At 34.6% G+C, this 20,659-nt stretch overlaps 1 protein-coding gene across 1 annotated transcript in view; it reads right to left on the bottom strand.

Annotated features, from left to right (window-relative positions):
• LOC136031528 (zinc finger protein on ecdysone puffs-like) overlaps positions 1–20,659 on the bottom strand; it is a 56,150-nt gene that overhangs the window by 18,056 nt on the left and 17,435 nt on the right. The gene's annotated exons all lie outside the window — the stretch shown is intronic.

Here is a 20,659-nt window from a genome sequence, read left to right as displayed (position 1 = left end):
AAAAAAAAGCTACAAATAAATACAAATCAACACAAACAAACAATGAAACAAGTAATGCTGACCATGGGTGAGACAGTATCGACATAGAAGAACGAAAATCATGAAGCCTTTATTTCTAGTCCAAGGAGGGTAACTGAGAAGGAATTTAGCATAACGAAAATATACTCTACGAACAGATAGTTTCTGAGGTTCACTAAAAAACTGCCAAACCAGACAAAGAGAAAGGAGATGAGGTAAAACTAGGCTATTATATATTTTCGCAAGATTTAATTTATCAATATGTTTAATATTAGATACAATTGAAGCATAAGCAATTCTCAGTTTTTTCTTCAAATTTTCAAGGGGTAATTTCACAGTTTCTTTCATATTTTTTCCAATAGACGTTCAAAGGTAAACTAATTTTTGAGAAAGGGGGACTTGAACATTAGCTAAAGATACAAAAAATAGGGCCATTTGTCTCTTTAAAATTGAAAGCTACAATGGCAGTTGTTGAAAGAAAGCCATTTTTTCTATGTTGAAAGAATTTTTATATTCATTGTAAAGCTGATTAAACGCGTTTTCACATCCACTAAAAGTACGGCTTAGATTCAAAACGTCATCTGCAAAAGTTATTAAAGACAAGTTAAATCCACGGTGAATACAACTAAAATTAACAGAATTTTGGGCATTTAAAACAGAGTTATTAAATAAAGAAGGTGAGGTAAGGCCACATTGACGGACCCCTTTCAAAATATCAAAAAGGGAAGATCCCCCCTTTAACTTCGCCTTAAGGTGATGGTACATATACAAAAGGCACTTTACTATACAACAATTTACCCCTCTTTTATACGCTTCAAATAAAACTTGGGAAAAAATGCAAGAGTCGAAAGCATGAGCAACATCTAAAGCACAAAGGATAATATGGGATCTACTTCTTTCTGCATCAGCAAGAACATTCATTAAAGCAAAAAGGACATGCTCCCAGCAAATACCTTTTTGGTAACCAAACTGGTGGGGTGGGACATAACATTTAGAAACAATTTCATCCAAAATAACTGACTCAAACAATTTAAAAATAGTACAAGAAACTGTTAACAATAAAAACTTTTTTTAAACTGAAAGTAAGGAGCAACACCAAAACTTAAAATGAAAGAAATTATTCTGTATATGAAGGGGGGGGGTGCCCCCTCTTAAATACTTTGCTTTTTTAGCACTAGAATAACCATCTTGTACAAATTAAATGGCCCTTGTGTTTGAGGAGTCGTTCTTAAAGAATTGGGCCACAAATCAAACTTTAGCATAAAGACCAAGGTATTTATGAGGAGGCAATTTCCATTAAACATAGAATAGTTTCTGTTATTTTTAAGCTTTAACATTACTACTTAATTCCAGTTGAAAAAACTTGTTGAAAACTTAATTGTAGTGTCTTCTAAGAGTCGAAAGTGATTAGAGAGCATTAGCCCCCCCCCACGCCCAATTTTACGAAAACAGATCTGATTAAAATTTTTAGATAGCCAAGTTATTTTAAATAGTTTGAGAATCAGATAAAAAGAACCCCAGGGCTGACAAAACCCCCCAAAGCCTGAGAGCAAGTTTTGCAAGCCATGCCCCAGGAGCATATAAAGCTTTTATGGAAGGGGTGGCCTAATGATCTTTGCAGGAAGCTCAATTGATTGGTAATTGAAAGTTCTAGTTCTTTTTTAAGGGTAAAAAATGATCCGAGGGCAACTAGTTCCTCTTACACCCATTTCTCCCAAATGGATCCAATCGAAATTTTTAATCCCTTTGTTCAAAATAGGCCATAGGCAAAATAACTATACCTCTGGAGTTGACACCCACTGGTCCCCGGGGCAAGGGCTAAAAGCTATGCTAAGTGCCTGTTATTAACATCTAAGGTTTTTATGAAACGGGTGGTGGCATTTACTGCTTTACATGACAAGGGATCTAAGTAATGAAAATTGCTTATTGTTACTTTGATACTAATTTTTATAGGCTACTTTAATGAAAAAAAAAAAATATTTTGAAATAGGGAATGGTGAAAAACTTGAAACTGACAATTTAAAGAAAAAGACCATATTAAACTTAAGATCAGCACAACTAAAAACCTATGATAATTCTGACTCAAAACTGTCAGAAATTACTATTGAAGAACAAATGAAACAAAAAACAAACAAAAATTGAATAAACAAATAAATCAACTTAAACAAATTTTTTTTTTACTTTGAACTTTATTGAATATAAACCACACACACACAACTCCAGGGACTGATTAATAATCCCTAGGGCCTAAATGTAGTCCCTGGAGAAGATCGAGAATTCATATTAATGTATCATTGATTATTGACAAAACAATAGGGTTAAACTTCGAAACAGAAAGAATACTGAGAAAAAGCACTGTGTAATACATAAAAAAAGGAGAGAATCCTAAACATCATTCATATGCACTAGTAGAAAGAAGATTTTGTTGAAATGATTTAATTTTGTTGAAATGATGGAACTGAAAAAGAATATTCTATTTCCAGTAGAATACTATTCCATAATTTCACTCCAACATATTTTATAGAAAAGCTGCTCTTTGCGTGTGACAAATATCAGACATTAGAGAAAAATGTGTAGATGACGACATTAGATAAGCATGATAATATGATGATAAATGAAAAACGACAAGTTGTTTTAGTCCTGGGGGTGTTATGCTGTTACATAAATACAGCAGTTTGGAATTGGCAAATTTGTCTTATTGTTATTAATTGAGATTTAAGAAAAAATTCTTTAGCATTAAGCTTATTAAAATAAATTGACTTTAAAGCTCTATTTTGTAAGGTTTGAATTGTCTTTAAATTATATAAATAAAAAAAACTAGTTTTTTTAACTAAAAGTAAGGAGCGATATTAAAACTTAAAACGAACAGAAATTACTCCGTATATGAAATGGGTTGTCCCCTCCGCAATCCCTCGCTCTTTACGCTAAAAGTAGAACTGTGGCAAAGAGTCAAACTTTAGCGTAAAGAGCGAGGGATTGCAGAGGGGACAACTTATTTAATATTCGGAATAATTTCTGTTCGTTTTAAGTTTCAATGTCGCTCCTTACTTTCAGTAAAAAAAAACTAGTTTTTTTTATTTAATTTCTGAACGTTTTTGAATTAATGTATGTTTGATTTTGGCTCTCTGCACATAAAATATTAAAATGAAATTTGCATATTAATTCTTTTTTTGGCTAAATGGCTTTCTTAAGAATTGACTTACGTAACAAACTTTTATATTCTTATATTTTTATTATGTATGTGAGAGGGTTTGTCCCCTCGTTAATACCCCGCTCTTTACGCTAAATCTTAAGTTTTGTCCCCATTCTTTAAGAATGACCCCTGAATCAGAAAGGCCGTAGAATAAATAGTTGAAATTACTAAAAAACTTTAGCATAAAGAGTGAGGTATTTACCTCCTCTTAAATACCTCGCTCTTTATGCTGAAGTATTTTTAGAACCCCTCATGTGCGTAATAATTTCTGTTCGTTTTAAGTTTTAATGCTACTCCTTACTATCAATTGAAAAACTTCTTCATGTTTATTTCTTCATTGTTTTTTTATAGTAATGCTAGAAAATCCCGCGCCCTTTTCATTGAATTTCTCTTCCCCCACGACATATTCCTCCAAGGAAACATCCCCCACATAGCCCACTCCCCTCAACCCCACCCCAAACCAAAAAATCCCCCTGAAAAGGTCTGTACACTTCCCAATAACCATTACTGTATGTAAACACTGGTCAAAGTTGAACTTGAGTAAGGCACCCCCAAAGACATAGTTATTATGGGTTTCAACTATGCTGAACAAAATGGCTATCTCAAAATTTTGATCCGTTGACTTTGGGGAAAAAGAGTGAGGGAGGGAGCCTAGGTGCCCTCCAATTTTTTTGGTCACTTAAAAAGGGCACTAGAACTTTTCATTCCCGTTAGAATGAGCCCTCTTGCAACATTCTAGGACCACTTGGTCGATGTGATGACCCCTGGAAAAAAAAACGCAAAAACAAATAAACACCCGTGATACGTCTTCTCACAAAAAATACGAAATTCCACATTTTTGTAGATAGGAGCTTGAAATTTTTGCTTCTAGGTTCTCTGATACGCTGAATGCGATGGTATGATTTTCGTTAAGATTCTACGAAGTTTAGGGGGTGTTTTTCCCTATTTTCCAAAATAAGGCAAATTTTCTCAGGCTCGCAACTTTTGACGACAAAGACTAAATTTTATAAAACTTATATATTTAAAATCAGCATGAAAATTCGATTTTTTTGATGTATCTTTTAGCATCAAAATTCCGTTTTTTAGAGTTTCGTTTACTAGTGAGCTGGGTTGCTCCATACTACAGTTGTATGGATAAACAAGAGTAAGTTAAAAGGGTTCGCAAAACATTTTGCGGAAGGACATTTTTGCTCAAAAAATGCTGAGGTGTGAATTTTTTACTATAAAAATTACTTCTTCTGCATTTTGAATGCAGAGAAAAACCAATTGAAATTGATTATTGAGTCTCCACAAATGCCTGAGAGGGTTTTTACTTTATCTGGGACAATGAGGGTAAAGTGATTTTTTTTTTCTACTATAAAAAAGGTACACTTTGAACTATCTTTAACAGCTGATGGATATTTGATAGATGGTTTCAAAATTTAAATATTTAGTATTAAGTTTATTAAAATAAATTGACTTTACAGCTCTATTTTGTAAGGTTTGAATTGTCTTTAAATTATAACAAAAAAAATTAGCCTAAACGTAACAGCTATACTGAATATAAGGATAAACAAGAGTAAAAAAAAGGGTTGTAAAACTTTTTCGGAAGGACATTTTTCAGTCCATACAAAATCCCAGCTCTTCTTTCAATTTTAATAGATAATGAATTTATATGTTTTTTCCATGACAATGATTCATCAATGATTACACCTAAATTTTCGAATTTAAAACCCTATCTTTTAAATATCCATCAGCTGTTTAAGATAGTCCATAGTTTACCTTTTAAATAGTAGAAAAAATTACTTTACCCTCATTATCCCAGATAAAGCAAAAACCCTCTCAGGCATTTGCAGGGACTCAATAATCAATTTAAGTTGGTTTTCCTTTGCATCAAAATGCAGAAGAAGTAATTTTCATAGCAAAAAGTTGACATCTCAGCACTTTTTGACTTAAAATGACTTAAAAAAAAATGTGACACAGTGCTAGTTTTTCGAATTTTATAAATAATAGGAAATATCTCTAGTTTGTTTGAGCAGGTTTTATAGATATACATTGTATAAGCTACAAGTCTATAATCCTTGTTAACTTTAAAATTCAACATTGATCTTTATTAAATAAAAAAACAACAACATTTTTTTCTCAATCAAAAGCAAGGAGCAACATTAAAACGAACAGAAATTATTACATATATGAGTGAGTTCATCTAGTCAATACCTTGCTCTTTATGCTAAAGTTCAAATTTTGTTCCAATTCTTTAGGAATGACTCCTGAATCACAAGGCTGTTTAATTAAAATAAATAGTTCTCTTGAAAGAACAAAAAATTTCTTAGCATAAAGAGTTAGGTATTGACTAGGGGGGGGGGGGGGCAAACACCCTCATATACATAATAATTTCTGTTTGCCTTCAGTTTTAATGTTGCTACTTACTTACAGTTGAAAAAACTTGTTCTTTTATTTCATGAGAAATGCAGGGGCATGTTGCCAGCAACTGTATTTATGGGTGGAATATTTGACATTTTTACAGAAAGAGAAGCTAAGAAGCTAAGAAAACCCTGCTTTATGATTTTGATCCTTTGGATGTGCTGAAATATTGACAACCCTAATACTATCATAACTTCAAGATTGAACAACTGTGTTAATAGGCTAAGCCATTTAGCTGAAAAAAAACGAGTATATGCTAACTTCAAGCAATACAAGGTCAATTGTCTGGCCTACACCTATGCAGCTAAAGCTGGTAAGCTACCCAGTTGTATTATCTAGCATACCAGCTAGCCTACAATCTAACAATGTGTTCCTTGAAAGGCCAGGCCAAATAGACAAGGTGCACAATGGCTTGCTTATCTACACGAAGGAGGAAATTTGGGCTTCTAGTGTCATAGCCCTGATTCCCAAGGATCCCAATATTTGTCAAGACTAGTCAAGAAAGAGTTTCTGGGGATTATAAACAATGAAAGAGATTTTGATTTATCAAACATTGTGAATGCAGACAAAAATGTTATTAGTGCAAGGTGTTTAGGCCAGGTTGTGTAGCTAAGCTTTTGTTCACAAGAAGCTGGAAGCAGCACTTAGTACAGTAGTAAGATTGAATATTGCCTGTATGGACTTTCCAAGTCCTTAGAAAGACCAAAACTATACTTCAAATGTAACAAAGCACAAGAAGAGTTAGATATTCTGCAGTTAATTTTTGGTGTATTTGATATAGTTTGCATTATTGAGCATCTTTTAAATTCTGATAACTCAAGTTTGCAAGAGTTTTGTTCACCAGCTAGATCTACCAGTCATCTGGCGGAATTTCGGTAGCAGTGCATAAAAATTACAGATGCAAGTTTCTTGATAGTAGTGATTTTTTTGTTGCAGTTGATTTTAGTAAAATGGTACTTTTGTGTCTATATGCTGACGAATTATCATGACGAGCATTTATCCCAGAAATATGCCATCGCTTGTGCGTTGCTGTCAAAGATTACCTTACCAAATATGGTCTGGTAAAAGGCTGACGATTTGTACTGATTTTAATACTGATCTTTAAAAAGGTATGTCCCCACTTCTTGCAGATGTTTACTAGTTCTTTGCCACGAGATATATGTCTCTTGTTCCTAAAGATTGTACTTATATCCATAGTTCTGGCTCTAGTTCTAATTTAGACGTTGTAGTCACCAACTCACTTCATGTAGCAACTTAACCAGTACACGCTTTGGATGATTTTTTTTTCTGCTCAGTAACCAATCTCACCTTAAATTACCATTACCAATTTCAACAACAATAAGTAAACCTTTATATTGAGCTATACTATTATGTTCTTTATTTACACATTTTGAAGATTAAGTTTATGTATCATATGATATCTTAGAGAGAAAGAGACGCAAGAAAGTCAAAGACTTGTTAGTAGTGGCTGATAAACATTCAATGAAAATCTCATGTGTCTAAAGGAAATTCTAGTGATCTAGATTGCTATCTTGCTGATATAGTGCATTGTTTAAAAATTGCCAAGGCTTGTGCAGCAGGTTCTGTCACAATTAGACATCCCAAAAAAGGTTGGTTGGATTATCCTCAACTTAAAGAGGCAAAGCTCCAACAATGTTTCTGGTATCATATATAGTTTGTGTGGTAGGCCTTTTTCTAGAGTAGTATTTGAACTTATGAAATCTACAAACGTGGCTTCTGTAAGTTTATCAGAAAATGGAAAAACAACAAGTATATGATACATCTTATACTGTCCAAAATAATCCTCAACTTCTATGGAAAAAGTTTCCAAGCTTAATTGCTTGTACTCCCTTGAATCTGAAAAGATTAATATTTGAGATTGCCATACTCATATTTGTTTTGTTTTTTTATAGCTGACTTGCAACCTCACAAGTCTTCTTTTTAAGATATTCTTTCTTGATCATCCCTTTGTTCTATGACTATCTACCTTAGTTCTGCCCTAGGAGGGATGGACAATAGAGTATCCATCAACAAGTGAAAATGGCATCACTTTTATACAATACTGAAAAAACCTTATGCCAGCTATATGTCTCACTTTGACTATCTGTCTTGGCTTTTCCTCCAATTACCCATGACTTAATGGCAACTAGATTTTAGTTCAAAAATCAATGGACTTAGTAGTTATGTAGATCTTTAAGAAGATACCTAGGTAGGTATCATGGTAGTTAACAATTAATATTGACAGTAGTAAGAACCTTGTAAATATTTTGACTTCATCTGTAGCTACACAAATTCAGCTGATGTAAACAGCAAAAGCCCTTGGTCTGGATGACCTAAAGACCATGCATCTAAAGCATGGAATGGCTTATCTCTTTGGTCACCTTTCCCTGCTGTTCCAGGTCATTGTGTTTCAGCAATTTGTGCCCATGACTCTCTGTGAAGGCATTGTAGCTTACATTAGGAAGAAGAATAAAGATCCTTTGCTTATGGCATTGCCATAAAAATTTTCATGTTAAGTTGTGTTCTGGTACCCATCATACCAATTGTATTCTAGTAACAAGAGGGGTCAAACAAGGTTTTGTTATTAGTCCAGCTTAATTTAATCACCCTATCAGACAACTACTAAAAAAATTCCTCCCTTCCTGATACACTGGTTCATTGATATTAGCTATCTATCTTACGCTGATGATATAAGTCTGTTAGCTAAAGATCTTTAAACTTCAATGCTGTCCAATCTAGTCTTCCAGATATAGGTTTTTCCTTAGAGGCTTCTATAACCAAATCTAGGGTATTGAATCAAAAATCTTAAGCAAGTAAATCTCATTGAGCATGGTCACTCCAAATTGCATGTATCAATATGTTAAATTATCTAGAACAACCTTTTGATGTGTCTATGAAGAATAACAGAACTCTTTTTATTCAAGCAATCAAGGAAAAACTTTGTAAGAGTTATGGCATACTTGCCAAAATAAAAGGGCAGTTTGATAAGAATTGCCTAGGAAGACTCTACAATTCAACATTTGGACCCCATAGATCATCTATTATGCTGGTTTGGCAGTTGTTCAACAAGACTAGGTACCATATAACCCATAGACAGTTCTTCAGATGTTGTAAGTTTTGTCTTGGCTTTCCTCTCTGGTTCAGGAATACTTATATCACTAAGAAATACAGTTTTGATATTACTGTGAAAATGGAGGAACTTTCATTAAGATTCCAAAGGGTAGAAAATGTATTGGTGATTTTCCTCTGAATTGCATCTATGTTTAAATTGTGTTGGTATTCATTATAGGTGTCTCATTTTTTTTTTAAATTTCCTATGGTGTAGTTTTGTTTGATTGACATGTAAGCTCATTCTTCATTGTTTTTTACTTCCTATGTTGTACTTTTGTAGTTTGTTTTGTTTTTTTTGGCTTTATTTACTCCTCTATCAGCATTTTTAATGTTTTGTACAGATGGTAAAAATAAATTATCACCACATTGTCCCCGCTTTACTCTTTATCAAGGCAAAAAATTGCCTTGCTGAATTTGGTATACCTTAAGCTGCAACATGGAACAACCTAAGGACTACATTATTACAGATGCTAAAGTACTGTTGCTAAATTGACAATTGGTTGGTCTCTTAATAATACCTCCACTTGACATTACTCTACTTTGTGTCAACTCTGACCTTGAAGGTATTTGACAAATATTGTAATGGAGTTTTAGAGGTTGGAAACTCTATTCCAGAGGCTGAAAAGAAGTGGCTTTGCTACTAGAATTAGAAAAACCTTTTGATGATTTGTATTGTGGCCATTGGCAGAGTGTGTGGTAGATAATGGAAGATCAGAAAATCAAAACATACGCTCTTAAATAAATTTGGAGGATTTGGCATTTGGATACTCTGAAGCTCAATGTACCAAGCACAGCAAAACAAGAGCTTTTTTTGCCCCTGGCTCCACCCTCTATCAACCTCTATTGGTTTTTATAATTACCAAATAGATTTGGCAGGGTTGATGCTAAGTGGCCTCCATGATAAATAAAATTGAGGATAAATAAAATCTGGGACAATAAAAACTTAAATCTTTTTTATAATAGTGCATCAGGTGCCATTCATAGATGAAAGCTAGAATTTTCTAAAATTTTTCTTCTATTCATAATTATGTAGATTAAAGCATTGTAAAAAGTTTAATGATTGTCACCACACTGAATCATGGAAAAAGATGACATGAGCTATTTTTGTAATTTGACAGTGCTTTTTCTTTTAACACAAAGTATGCCGGCCTAACAACCAATGGTTCACCCATGAAGCAGTCAGGTTATCTATCAATAGACTAAAACATTTGAATGCACCACACCTGATTTGATTTTTTTCTCTTTTGATTTCAGGAAAAAAAAATTGATATTTGCAATTTATATGGTAAAACTTAAGCAATAAAAGCAACATTTACATAAAAAGAAGAAAATAAGTATTCTATGTTTATGTGAATTAAATCAAAATACAAAAATGATAAATATGACAAAATAGGATTTTTGGTCCTTCTAAAAGGATTTTCTTATAGGTAAGTCAATAAACTAATAGTTTAAAGCACTAGACACTGCTTCTTTGGTAGATAATATTTTTTCATCCTGTTTTTCCCAGGCATGAAATTTCTGATTCCTTGCCTAAAAGGGTTGGTTTTTCTTCTTTAAAATTGAATGATCATTAAAGGGCCCTTCTAGGGTTTTGTTACTTGTGTGATATATGCCCTACCAAATGTTCTTCTAATATGTTTCTCTAACACTCAATCCTAATTAAATATCCAAAAGTAAGGTAAAAATATAACACTTTAGAAACAAATTTGGGCTATCTATTTACACATTAGGGAGGGGGGGGGGATTTGTGTAGCAGGTCTGCCTGACTTATGTGGTAGGTACAATTATTCAGCATATAATGAAGTAAGAATGGTTTTCAAAAGAAACCAGCTCTATAATGCATCAATGAATGAACAACATTAGGTAGGGTGTTTACCATACAAGTACCAGGGTCTTTATTCAAACTTTATTTAAATTGTTTTATGAGTTGTTCAAAGAAGCTGTGATTCTTTCTGGTCAATCCAGCCTTCATTCCAGTCAAATCAAAAGTGGAAGAAGAAAAATAATCTTTAAAGGGCTAACAGATCCTCTAAACCATACTGACAAGAATCTTGATGTCAATTTTTCAAAGCTTATAGAAGATTTTACTATTTACCTTATCAAAAGGCTAATTGTTTTTTTATTATAAGAAATTTTATAACATGGCAAATAATTAATCCTGCTATGATTTCATTTTCTCTTCTCCTGTCTGTCCCTTCAGATGTTTTGATTGACAGTAAAAGGGTGAGAGAAGGGTGATCTAAAAGCTCAAGATATTATTACTTTATATTTTTCTAATAATGAAGGAGTCAGGGCAGAGGCACCATTTGGGGGGGGTTGTCAGGGGTGGGCAAATGCCCACCCCAGATTTTCCAGGGGGCCCAAGCTTCCACCACAAAGGGCCCTTTGCCAGCCATAATAATCCATTATGTCCAACATAATCCATTCTGTCCAATTGATTTGAAATTACTGCACGCCTATTAACCAAAGAGCATAATTACTTGACGACCCTTGGGATAATTATGCTATTTGCTATTAATTATTGTAAACTTTGAAAGTAGGTAAGATACATAATAAAATTCTCAAGTTCTGTCAAATTCCCATTTCCTGGATGATTATGCAACATGAAGTGAGTTGGGGGGGGGCAAGATGGAGTTTATGCCCACCCCAAGATTTGGTCCAAATGGCACCTCTGAGTCAGGGTGGTTCTTCTGCTGGATTGTCAGTGTTTTTAGGAGTTCTTCATCTTCTGTCACAGCCTACATTTTTAATAAGATAGTCAAGTTTATCTCCCTTTTCAAGATGGTGTATTCACAAAGGGTTTAATGGGTGCTCTTGTTATTATTCTTTTTATAGGTGGGTCACAAAATGACCCTGTAAATTATTGTCCTGTATCTTTTTTAGAGTTTAGTACTCAGCTAGCACTCACCCCCCTTTACCTTTTTTCCCAAATAAACCCAAACAAAATTTTGAAAGTGATTTTGTTCAAAATAGTCCAAAGATTATATGGTAAAATTCTGGTTTAGCTACTTTTTGTTATCTTGGAATGGGGTTAGGTTAGGGAAATGAAACTTTTAGGAATGGGTCTATAGACTAAAGTATGTCCTGGGAAGGTAGTTAGAAGTAACTACATCTGCTCTTTCTCTCTCTGGAGGGCCCTGACCTTTAAACATCTATGTTATAAAAATGAAACCTAGCAAAATACATCTTCTAAATACATGAAGTACAATAAAACTGTTTTCAGCTTTACAACTTTGCTCAGTCACAATTTATGAGGTTTCAAAGATTTGCAAATACATTTCTTAAATTTTGAAAAAAAAATTAATGTGGTTTAAAATTCTGCTCAAATAACAGGAATTGTATTTTCAGAACTAAAATCAGAGAAGAAGACTCTGATAACTGAAAATTAACACAGAATGTTGTTTTGTTTAAGTTTCATTAGTGTTCAATATACCCCTTTCCAAGAGAGTAAAAAGTTGCTAAAATAGAATTTTACTGCCTGAGCATGCATATGCAACTCTTGTTAAAAAATGAGTCAACTCTTGAGTCTCATCTGATATGCTCTGTTTCTCATTGTATAAAAAAATATGTACCTCATTGATACATAAGATTGGTCTTCAGAAATTGCCCTATACAGACATAAGAGGTAGTGCTTATTCTTGGGTTCATATATACATGGTCAATCCACCTGCTCTTCTTTAAACCTTCCAGAACAGACCTTGGCAATTCACAAGGATCTGGCATTGGGCCAATATTATTTTTAATTTATATTAATGAAAGTTACTGTAGTAAAAATTGAAAACCTCTGATTTGCTAACATCTTTCTCAACCAGTATAACCTCTAAATACAACAAGAGCTTGTCTTGGTAAAATTCTAGTTTAGCTACTTTCCACAATCTTGGAAAGGGGTTGCATTAGAAAAATGAAACTTTCAGTAATGAATCCAGGGCCAAATAAATACCCTGGGAATGTTTTCCCAAGCTTCTATGTTAACACTTTTCTGGTTTTTTTAGTCTTAGGCTAGAAGTTTGCCTACTTGACAGGTCTATACCTATCAAAACTTTGACAAAATATCATTTTACCTTAATTTTCAGTTCCCTTTTCTCTGGTTTTAGTTCTAAAAAAGCAATTCATGTTGTTTGAGCAGAATTTTAACCCATATAAATTGTTTTTCTCAGCTAATTTTAGGGAATGTATTTGTACATCTCTGAAACCTCATACAGTGGGATTGAGTTGTGAAGTCCTCAGAGGCATCTAGGGGTGGTAGCAGGTAGCCTACTTCAAAATACTTCCCAGGACATAGGCTGCTCTAGTCTACAGACCCATCCCTGAAATTTTTATTTTCTTAACCTAGCCCCTTTCTAATATAGCAAAAATAACTAAACTTGAATTTTAGGCTATCCTTGTTTTTTCTGGATATACTTATTGATTTTGCTGATTCTGACTTTATCAAAAATACCAGTTTTTACTTTTTAATCCATTATCAATGGTTCAATGAAAATTACCTTGCTTTGAGCTTTGGGAAATCAGGTTCCAAAAATCACTATTCTCATTTAATAAAAACTCCATCAATAAAGCCTTTTAGGCTAGCAATCCTCAGGAACTTCAATGACTCAAAGTATTTTGACAATCAATAATTTAATCACTCAATATATACATTTAAGCATTTTTTTCTGTATTTAGTCATTAAACAAATCAGTAAAAATCTATTTAATTGACTTCTTGCTATCTCAGAAACAATTTAGGTTAGGAAAATGAAACTTTCAGGGATGAATCTACAGACTACAGTATGTCCAGGGAAGGTATTTTGGAGTAGCTAACTCTACTCCTTCTCTCTCTAGAGGGCCCTGACCTTTGATGAACTTTAAAAATACATGTGTTATAAAAGTGAAACCTTGCAAAATAGATCTTCTGCTTAAATAAAATACAACAAAATTGTTTTCAGCTTCATAACTTTGTTGAATTCTATTTTATAAGGTTTTAAAGATATGTAAATACATTTCCTAACTTTTTGAAAAAAAAAACATTGATATAGGCTAGCTAAAAATTCTACTCAAATAACAGGAATAGCATTTTCAGAACTAAAGGATGAGAAAAAGCAACTAGTAACTGAAAATTAAGGTAAAATGTTGTTTTGTCAAAAATTTCAATAGGTATAGACCTGTCATGTAGACAAATTTCAGGGCTCTCTAGAGGGAGGAGTGAAGGTGGGTACTTTAAAATACCTTCCTGGGACATACTTTGGTAAATTTCAATGTTATATGGCATGGATTTCCAGTAGGCCTAGAAGCAATTATTATAATTGTAAAGAGCATAAAAAGTGCAATGAGTGGTATATTCACTTTATAAAGTTATACTGTTTGCTATAAATTCATTTTCCTAACCTAAACCCTTTCCAAGATAGCCAAATGTCAATAAACTAGAATTTTACCAACAAATCTGGTCTCTTTGATGATTAAAAATCCAAGCCTCACCATGTTACATCCTGTTGAAATTCAAAATAAAACAGTGAATAAAATTTAAACAGAACAACCTCGCAATGACCTGGGACCAACATTTTTAACCACCGAGTGGGGTGCATTGTTAGAAAAATGACCATAGCCTAATATTTGGAAAGAGCATCATATACCTAAGGAGTCTAATGGTAGGCCTACTCTTCTGTTGTAATTTTTCTTTGTGGAGCCATTTAACTGAAATTAATTATCTGAAATAACTTACATTTTAAGGGCTAATAAAAGTCAATCCAAGTTAAAATAAATCAACAAGAATGGCTGCCACCACAATTTCCTATGTCAAGTCTATTCTTCAAAATGGTGATTGCCGTTCGCAAACCTCAAATTAGATGGCATTAAAGGTAAGTATGTATGAAACAATTGGCAAGCCCGGTCTGCACTTGATTATAGAAGTGCATCTTGTATCATGCCAAATGCACATTGCTATTCTGTAACGTAAGCTACTCAATATAAGAATGTGAAATGGTCTATTATAGGTCATCTAAAATAATCCACCAACCAGAATTGATTTTATATTCTTATAAACCGTAAGTAGCCCACAGCGAACGGGACAAAAAGCCTACATTTATTTGGCATTACAGTTGAAATAAAAATATTATACAATTGCAACTGTGATGTGATTTGACCTTGCATCGTTCATTTGTGTAATGGTTTTGAGATTATACTTTATTAGCCCAAGCACCAATAAATAAAACGCATAAGCAAAAGCAAGACAAGCAAATAAACAAAAACAAGCAAGCAAACAGATTAACATCATCAATTACTGTATTCTCTTTCTCCCAGAGTTTAGATGGCAATCTTCATTTTCATTTTTTTGCACAACAGCTTTCAATGGGTGGCGCTTGGCTCACATCTCTTTTCACCAATATGCATACAACATGAAAACATAAAAATCAGAAAAAAGTAATAAATAGAAATAAAAAAATTGACTTCAATGAGGAAAATAAAACTTCAGGGACAAACCGGGCTGGGCTCCATAAAAACTGGGCTTCATGAAAACACTGTTGGTGTATATACATTTAGTTCACTCTTGGTATAGCACTATCATAGATTCAGGCGAGAAGGTGTCTTTACTATCATGCCTACTCGCATTACGGTTGGAAGGGAATAGGCGGCGTCTGTAGGATCAAAAGAAATTAGGATGTTCACCAGTTTTCAACTATGGAGAGGCTTAGTCAGTGTGGGGCTTGAGTGTTGTTTATGAGGTGGTCTGACATATATCCTATTTTTTTTGGAAATGTGCCCACTTTGAATGAGACCCAGTATGATCTCGTGGCAGCTGATGAGCTAACCACTTGGGCACTCTCCCAGATACCATCTGGTTCTCTTTTATAGCGTACTGTATCACACGAACAGAACGGTCTCAGTAGTTTTGCGTGCTGGTCATCGTGTGTCTTCTGCAACGTGTGTGCTTATTGGTGGTACTAGACCAACTTAGAGATAGATACAACCTTCTTGACCGGTTGCTTGGTTACCTGGGATGATGAATTGCAGCCGTTGGCTCATCAACAACTGTGAGGAAGTAATCCATCTACCGGAAAATTTCTGTATTCGAGAAGTCCTGGATAATTTCTGTCCCCCATTTCCTCAGTCATTTTCATAATTTGCTTGCACGTCTGGACTGTTTTCTTTGTGATACCGCTTGATTGTGGGAAGTGACGACATGAGATCTGATGTGAGATTGCACAAGAGTCTGTGAATTTTTCAAATTCTTTCGATGTGTACTGAATAGTGTTGTCTGACATGAAGGAGAATGGTATACCGTGTTTGGCAAAGTGTTATTCCAATTATGAGATGACCTCGCTTTTAGTCATATCTTTCAGCTTCTCCACATCAACAAACCTGCTGTGGAAGTCAACAAAGATCAGGTAGTTTAAACCTTTCTAGGCGAAGATGTATGTAGCAACGTATCTCCAGGTTAGCTAGAGTATCTTTGTGGATATGAGGGACTCCTTTGGTTTCTGTCTCCAAATCTGAGATACGGAACATCTTTAGTCATCCTATCAATTTCTTCATTGAGGCCCGGCTAGTAGACAACCATTCTTGCTCACTGACGATCATTCGAAGCATGGAATTTAGCTTGGGCTCCGGAATTCCTTCGAAATTCGTCTTGGGCTCATATTATCCCGAATGGCATCCCTTTGAAGTAATATCTGTCATGGATAGTGTTAAAGATTGTCATAAAGGAAGTTTCTGTGTCTGGAGTGAGTGACCAATAGCCCAATCTGGTGTGCATCTCACTAAGGTACTTGGCTCTATTTAGTTTCATAGTCGCGTCTTCAAATGCAGATATAGAATAAAATGGGCACACGATTGCTTTGTTCGGGTCAATGGAGTCAATACAGATCCTCAGACTACCATCCTTCTTTTCAACAGCTACCATTAAATCTACCCATTCTGTGGGTGTAGTAACCTTTATTATGATGTCTTCTATTTCCATTCGAATGGGCTCTTGTTTTAGATTATCTCTAAGGGAGGCTGGAACTATTCTATATGGCTGAACTTTCGATCTGGCGCCTTACTTCAGGTTGAAGTGGCATTCAGCTTTGAGTTTTCCGATGCCTTCAAATACATTTTTGAATGATTTAATAGTGCTGTTGATATTGGTCTCCTTTGGTTTTTTCATATTCAGGACCAGTTTGACAAGATTCAGCTCAATACTTGATTTGAACACTAGAATAGGAACAGAATCTGTCTCGACTGTATAGAACTGTAGTTTTGATGGTACTTGGGAATGGTAGCTCTCCATGACCTGACATGTCTTTTTGACTGGAATTGTTGTTCCAAAGAAGCTTGTTAGTTTTTGGTTAGTTGGTTTGGTTTCTGGTCGTGGCTTTATAGTGTCAAAGTACTTAGCAGAAAGTATGTTTGCTTGAGCTCCAGTGTCCAGTTTAAACACATCCAGAGTTTGGTTGTCGACGTCCAGCGTGATGAATTCCTCATCTCTGCTGTTTGACTGGTCCACCATATGTAAAACACCTCGTTTTCTTGTTTTGAATCTGCTCCACTGTTGATAGCACCCTGTCATAATGTCAACGTCTTTTGCACTTTTGCACGCTTGAGCAGAGTGGTTGAGTTTGTTGCTTTTGGTTCTCGCCCGAAAAAGGCACACGTGGGCTAGAGAGTATGTTCATCCACAGAAGTAACACTTCCTGAGTTTTCTTTCAGTCTTGGGTCTGTCATCTTGCTTATGCGGTTGGTAGCGTTTGCCTTTCTGGACATCGCCAATTTCTTTATTCACCATAATTTCCTTTCCTAACAAATGTTTGCAACTGCACTTGGGTTATTTCGTAAAGATAAGACTTCTGTTCGGCAATTTTCAGACTAAGAGAGTCTCCTTCCGTGGGAAGCCACTCTCTGACTCGTGTATCTCAAATGTCAGTCCCTTTATGATCTCTCACCATTTCAACGTTCGAACAAGCTGTTTGTCTATGGTGCAGCATATTCTCTAAATTTCATAAGAAATGACTTTTTTTCTCTTTTCTTGATCCCTGAATGTAAATGTTTCAAAGATAGTCACATCCTTTTGTCACATGCTACAGTAAATGTTTACTTTTAATCCAAGTGCTCTAAAGTGCGTATTACTGCATATAGGAAGATTCTGATGATCGCATATTGTTTCCATGACATTATTAGAGAAGGGCATCAATTTCAATGGGGTAAACTAAAAATGCATAAAGTGGTCTTGCTTAAAGGTATCATTACCTATAGAGCAAAGCATATTAGTCCATGAGCCCCGTGGGCAGTGGGGCATTACCAGTACTTGCTACTGGAATTACTCGCCACTGCAACTGCTTACGACTTCGACTACACACAACTATGACTACTTACAACTGTGATTACTTGTGAGTGCACCCACGACTATCTGATACTCTAACTACTTCCAACTATGCACCAACTGTGCCTGAAAGTTTGAACTTCATCCCTTAATCAGTTCCACAGATATTGATGGCTTGCTATTTCTGATGGTCCTTCGATTTATCTCTGCCTCTCCTCCAAGTCCAAATTTGAGATCCACTTAACTTTTCCTAACATTCCCTAATGATAAACTTGGTCCCAAACGATTACCGAGATATTACAATAATTTGAAAAATTGTGTGCATATAGCACCTCTTGAGATAATCAGGTACGCGCATTATTGAGCACGATCTCACGATCAAGACATAGAGACTAAAAGGAGCTGCCTTTTCTACTGAAGTATGCTTATGTAACATGGATGATTTGCATAGTTAAGAGCGATTGCCCCTGGTGCTGTGGGGATGATGTTGACCTATTACTGGTAGATAATGATGATGTTTTGATATTTATGCCTAGCTAAGCATCCAGGTAAATTATAATTTAGGAAATTTTTCGATGAAAAAGTGGAAATAAAGATACAGTCACCAAGAAGATGGCTTAGAGAGCATTCAACTAAAATAATAGTGTCAAGTGTTGCTTTTTAATGGTTGCCTTCCCGTTTTGTTTTAAATCTTGACCATTCCCTTCAAATCTCCCTTTTTGGTTCTATATTAAAAGTAGGACAAAATTTCGATAAGAAGAGGTTCAAACCAAGTACCCCACCCCCACCCCTAGATACAGTCTTGCCTTTCTTTCATTGAGAAGTGTTTCGTCGTGTTTTGGGAAGTAGTATCACAAAATTCTGGCATTTTTGGCTCTATATTATGTTTAATAATTAATGTGTTTTTTACACTTCTAAATACGTTTTTAGAACAATGTTGTGATAATCGGATCCTATTATCAGCTTATGGTGTGCTGCAGTTTCAGTTGACACAACTAGTTTGAAACAAATTATTGTACTATTACTTCTACTGCTACCTTATACCAGCCAAAATTAACTAGAAAAAGGCTTACAGAGCAATATTATACTAAAATATGATATTTATCTTTATGTCCCATAAACGTAAAATACATAGTAATCATTTGACTGCATGGACACAAAGAGATCATCCTCGGATTAATCATTACCATTTCCATAGCCATTTCAGGGATTAGCCCAGAAAAACCTCTCTTGAGGAAATGTTTGTGCCGAATGCCAAATTTTGTTTTTTAAGTCTAGAGAGGAAATTGCAAGAACCAAATCATGTAAAAATTCATGCAAACAAGGAGGGAAAGTTCATCCTTCTCCTGAAGAAAAACATGATTTTTACGACCCATCCTACGACTTGCACATATGTACCCTATTTAGCTGTTATTCCGAAAAGCCTCCCAATAAATGTTTATGGAATTTGATGTCTGCTAGAAGCAAATATTTTCTTTTTCCCCATCTTCGTCAGTCATAACTTGATCAAAAGATCATTTTACATAGACATAGATGTTCTGAATTTAAACAGTGGCTCAAAATATATGTGGTATTGACCAACTGATGGCAATGGCCTGACATGGCCGATCAAACAGAACAATATTCCGAATACAAAATACTTGACAATTTTCGGTTTGATATATCACTCATTCACACATTCTGAGGTCACTGCTACCAACATTATGGCTATGCCAAAATGGTTTAGAGCCCTCCTCAGCAAATGAGAGTTTGGGGTGGCTATTATTTATAAATCCTTTAAAAGAAATTACAATTTTTTTTTCCACAGAATGAGTTTTTCAAAAAAAAAGTAAAGAACTCCTCAAACCAAAAATGAATATAAAAGAATCAAATAATCTACCAACCATACAAATATCACAAATCGGCATCAATAAATAAATCAAACCCAAAACGAACAGAAATTACAATAAATAACCGATTCAAACTCAAAACAAGTAGAAACTAACATTAGTAGGGCTCAAAACCCCTACGGTTTCTCAAAGCCAGAATATAATTTATAATCTAATGAAAAAATTCAAATGCATGTGCATTGTCATTTTAATATACATATGCTGATATTTATTCAATTAATTCTTTATTATTTATTGATTTTTAAAGATTGTAAAATTGAAAACATTATATTCTGGCTTTTGGAAAGCGTAGGGGTTTTGAACCCTACTCATGTTAATTTCTGCTCGTTTTGAGTTTGAATCGGCTATTTATTGAAGTTATGTTCGTTTAGGGTATTTCTGCTGTGCCGACGACAACCGACCATCCGAATGCAGGTTGTCAAAAGAACATATAATCAATATTTTTGAAACAGTTTTGTGTATGAAATTAAAACTTACAGCGTTTGTTGTGGGGGATGTAAAACAAACCAAAAGACAATATTTGAATCATAACATTACTGCTTCTACTAATACACCTACTACTGCTACAATTATTCTGCCGCTACTACTACTGCTACTAAAGCTAAGACTACTACTATTAATTGTTTTCTACTACAGCTCCTATAACTACTGGTGCTACTGCTACTACTAATAAACCTAAGGGCATTGAGGCGAAAAGTTAGGGCGATATTGTAACTGTATTGACATAAATCGAAACCCATTATGGACTAAAAATACAAAGTACCAAACATAATAT

The sequence above is a fragment of the Artemia franciscana genome, chromosome 9 (assembly GCF_032884065.1).
Source record: "Artemia franciscana chromosome 9, ASM3288406v1, whole genome shotgun sequence".
Classification (NCBI taxonomy): Eukaryota; Metazoa; Arthropoda; class Branchiopoda; order Anostraca; family Artemiidae; genus Artemia; species Artemia franciscana.
The sequence above is the reverse complement of the archived record's forward strand: the minus strand, read 5'-3'. Positions and strand labels throughout refer to the sequence as shown.